This window comes from Papio anubis, chromosome 7 (genome assembly GCF_008728515.1).
Source record: "Papio anubis isolate 15944 chromosome 7, Panubis1.0, whole genome shotgun sequence".
In the NCBI taxonomy this organism is placed as follows: Eukaryota; Metazoa; Chordata; class Mammalia; order Primates; family Cercopithecidae; genus Papio; species Papio anubis.
Genome location: NC_044982.1, coordinates 67,005,718 through 67,010,329, shown reverse-complemented (window position 1 = coordinate 67,010,329; position 4,612 = coordinate 67,005,718).

Sequence of the window (4,612 nt, the reverse complement as noted above, 5' to 3'; positions counted from 1 at the left end):
GAACAAAGACACAACATAACAGAATCTCTGTGACACATGTAAAGCAGTGTGTATAGGGAAATTTACAGCACTGAATGTTCACAAGAGAAAGCAGGAAAGATCTAAAATCGACACTGTAACATCACAATTAAAAAAATTAGAGAAACAAGAGCAAACACATTCAAAAGCTAGCAGAAGGCAAGAAATAACTAAGATCAGAGCAGAACTGAAGGAGATAGAGACACAAAAAACCCTTCAAAAAATCAATGAATCCAGGAGCTGTTTTTTTGAAAAGACCAACAAAATTGATAGCTGCTAGCAAGACTAATAAAGAAGAAAAGAGAGAAGAATCAAATAGACGCAATAAAAAATGATAAAGGAGATATCACCACTGATCCCACAGAAATACAAACTACCATGAGAGAATACTATAAACACCTCTACGCAAATAAACTAGAAAATCTAGAAGAAATGGATACTTTCCTGGACACATTACACCTTCCCAAGACTAAACCAGGAAGAAGTTGAATCCCTGAATAGACCAATAACAGGTTCTTATATTGAGGCAATAATTAATAGCCTACCAACCAAAAAAAGTCCTGGACCAGACGGATTCACAGCCCAATTCTACCAGAGGTACAAAGAGGAGCTGGTACCATTTTTTCTGAAACTAATCCAATCAATAGAAAAAGAGGGAATTCTCCCTAACTCATTTTATGAGGCCAGCATCATCCTGTTACCAAACCTGGCAGAGACACAACAAAAAAAGAGAATTTTAGACCCATATCCCTGATGAACATTGATGCAAAAATCCTCAGTAAAATGCTGACAAACCAAATCCAGCAGCACATCAAAATGCTTATCCACCATGATCAAGTGGGCTTCATCCCTGGGATGCAAGGCTGGTTCAACATATGCAAATCAATAAATGTAATCCATCATATAAACAGAACCAAAGACAAAAACCACATGATTATCTCAATAGATGGAGAAAAGGCCTTTGACAAAATTCAACAGCCCTTCATGCTGAAAACTCTCAATAAACTAGGTATTGATGGGATGTATCTCAAAATAATAAGAGCTATTTATGACAAGCCCTCAGCCAATATCATACTGAATGGGCAAAAACTGGAAACATTCCCTTTGAAAATTGGCACAAAACAGGGATGCCCTCTCTCACAACTCTTATTCAACATAGTGTTGGAATTTCTGGCCAGGCAATCAGGTGGGAGAAAGAAATAAAGGGTATTCAATTAATAAATTTTGAGGAAGTCAAATTGTCCCTGTTTGTAGATGACATGATTGTATACTTAGAAAACCCCATTGTCTCAGCCCAAAATCTCCTTAAGCTGATAAGCAACTTCAGCAAAGTCTCAGGATACAAAATAAATGTGCAAAAATCATAAGCATTCCTATACACCAATAACAGACAAACAGAGAACCAAGTCATGAGTGAACTCCCATTCACAATTGCTTCAAAGAGAATAAAACACCTAGGAATGCAGCTTACAAGGGATGTGAAGGACCTCTTCAAGGAGAACTACAAACCACTGCTCAACGAAATAAAAGAGGACACAAACAAATGGAAGAACATTCCATGCTCATGGATAGGAAGAATCAATATCATGAAAATGGCCATACTGCCCAAAGTAATTTATAGATTCAATGCCATCCCCGTCAAGCTACCATTGACTTTCTTCACAGAATTGGAAAAAACTGCTTTAAAGTTCATATGGAACCAAAAAAGAGCCCGCATTGCCAAGACAATCCTAAGTAAAAAGAACAACGCTGGAGGCATCACGCTACCTGACTTCAAATTATACTACAAGGCTACAGTAACCAAAACAGCATGGTACTGGTACCAAAACAGAGATATAGACTGGATTAAGAAAATGTGGCACAGGTATACCATGGAATACTATGCAGCCATAAAAAAGGATGAGTTCATGTCCTTTGTAGGGACATGTATGAAGCTGGAAACCATCATTTGGAGCAAACTACCACATTTGCTTTATGCAATCCTCTATTAGGGGCATCTAGGTTGAGTCCATGCCTTTGCTATTGTGAATAGCATGGTGATAAACATGCCAGTGTATGTATCATTTTGTTAGAATGATTATTTTCCTTTGGGTATATACTCAGTCATGTGATTGCTGGGTTGCCTAGTAGCTCTGTTTTAAGTTCTTTGAGAGATCTCCAAATTGCTTTTCACATTTGTTGAACTACAATAATTTACATGCCCAACAACAGTGTAGAAGCATTCTTTTTTCCCCCACAACTTTGCCATTATCTATTATGTTTTGACTTTTTAATAATAGCCATTCTGACTGGTGAGATGGTATCTCATGATGGTTTTGTTTTGCATTTCTCTGATGATTAGTGATGATTAGCATACAAGTGGCCAACAAACATATAAGAAAAGGCTAGCATCTTTAAATCTCTCTCTGCTTTGTCTTTACATTGCCTCTTTTTCTGTTGCTAGTCAGATCTTTCTCTTTCTCCCTCTAAAAAGTACACTTGTAATTGCATTTAGAGTTTTCCTGGATAATCCAGAATAAGCTTTGCATCTCAAGAACCTTAATCATTTATGCAAAGATCCTTTTTTCTTTGTGGATAACATTTATAGGTTCTAGATATTAGGACCTGATATTTTGGGGACCGCCATCAGCCTATCACAAGATAGGCTGACACAGCTTTCTAAGGAAAGATAAGGGGTAATTTGATTTTTGGCAATAACAGCCAACATTTTCATTTGAAATCTTCCCAATGGAACCTTTTAATAATGGAAAGAATGATTTGGTGTAACTTTCTGAATTGAGCTTAAAGCTGTGCTTGAAAGTTGTGCCCAATTAGCTATACGCACATTGTAAAATGATGCTTTTCAGACTTTTAACCCTTGGAAAATTAATGGGTTAAAGGGACATTCAAGTGTAATAGGCTATTATTCTACTTTCAAATGTTTTAACATGCTGGGATTATGTCCTCAGTACAAAAATTAATTCTAGGAAAAGCAACATGCTATCAAGCTATTCAGATTCTTATTGATTATAGCAATTACAATCCAACCAACAGATGATTAATATTGAGGAATGTTAGAGGAGTGACATTTACTTTAGGTAAAATTTTAATTGAATTATAATATACATACAGAAAAATGCAAAAAATCTTAATTGTGCAGTTTGATGAATTTTCACAAAGTGTATGAACCTATGTAAACAGCTCCTAGAGTGGGAATATATTAGTAGTACCCTAAGAAGTCCTTGTGCTCCCTTTCAACCACTATGCCCCCTCTGACTTCAACTGCTACATTCATTTGCATTGGTGTATAATATTCTATTTTATGAATATACCATACTTTGTTTATCCATTCTCTTGGTGAATGACATTTTTTGTTTCCAGTTTCAGGATATTACAAATTGTACTTGTATGAACATTTTGTTCATACTCTTTGGTACACATATGTATGGACATGTGTGACTATAAACCTAGAAATGAACATGCTGGGTCATAGGGTATGAGTGTGTACAGTTTTAGTGTGTACTGACAAACAGCTACATAGACATTGTATCATTCTCAAGTGTCACCAGTAGTGTATGAGCATTCCTGTTGCTCCATAAACTCATAAATATTTACTGTTGTCAGTCTTTTAAATTTTAGCCAAAGTGGTAGGTGGGTGATATCACATTTGTGAACTTGATTTCCATTTCTCTGATGACAGATGAGATTGAATACTTTTTCATATCCATATAGATTATTTAGATTTCTTCCGTGAAGTGCCAGTTGAGTCATTTGCTCTTTTTTTTTCTATTGGGCTGTTTTCTTCTTTTTTAAAAAACTTGCTTTGTGGTTGATGCAAGTTCTTTGTTGGATATATGTATTGCTAATATCTTCCTACTCTGTAACTTGCCTTTTCATTTTATTAGTTGTGTCTTTTGGTTATCAAAAGTTCTTAATTTTATTGTATTTCAATTTATCAATCTTTTATTTCATGAGTAACACATTTGTGTCTTATTTAAGGACCTTTGCTTACTCCAAGGTCATAAGATTGTTTTGCAGATTTATCGTCTAGAAGCTTTATTTTAAACTTTCACATACAGCTTTATAATTCATCTGGAATTGATTTTGCACAGGGTGTGAAGTAAGGAGAAGTTTTAATTTTCTATATGGGTATGGAAACATTCATATATATATATATATATATATATACACGATAGTGTTATCATATTCATAAATTGAGGGACCATTTGCGTGTGAGTTAGTTTTGTTTTGTAAAACATTTGTTGAGTAACTAGTAAGTGCCAGGAGTCGTGTTTAGTACTGAGAATATGGATATAAATAATAGAGATTATTTTTTCTGAAGATAGTGTTGGTCGAATGGGTCAAAGATAATAAGTTGAATGATGATGAAAATGTGGTAATCATATAAAGAACTATATTTGGTGAGGGAAAGCAATGTATTCTTTGTGAGGAGATGAGGAAATCTGTCCTAGAGAAGGCAGCGTTTGAGCTGGGTCTTGAAAAATGAATAGGAATTTGATAAATGCATTCCATGTAGAGAGAAAAATACATGAAAAGACATAGGATTGTCAAAGGACAGGTGTGTTCGTCAAATAATGAGAGGTTCACTATTTGA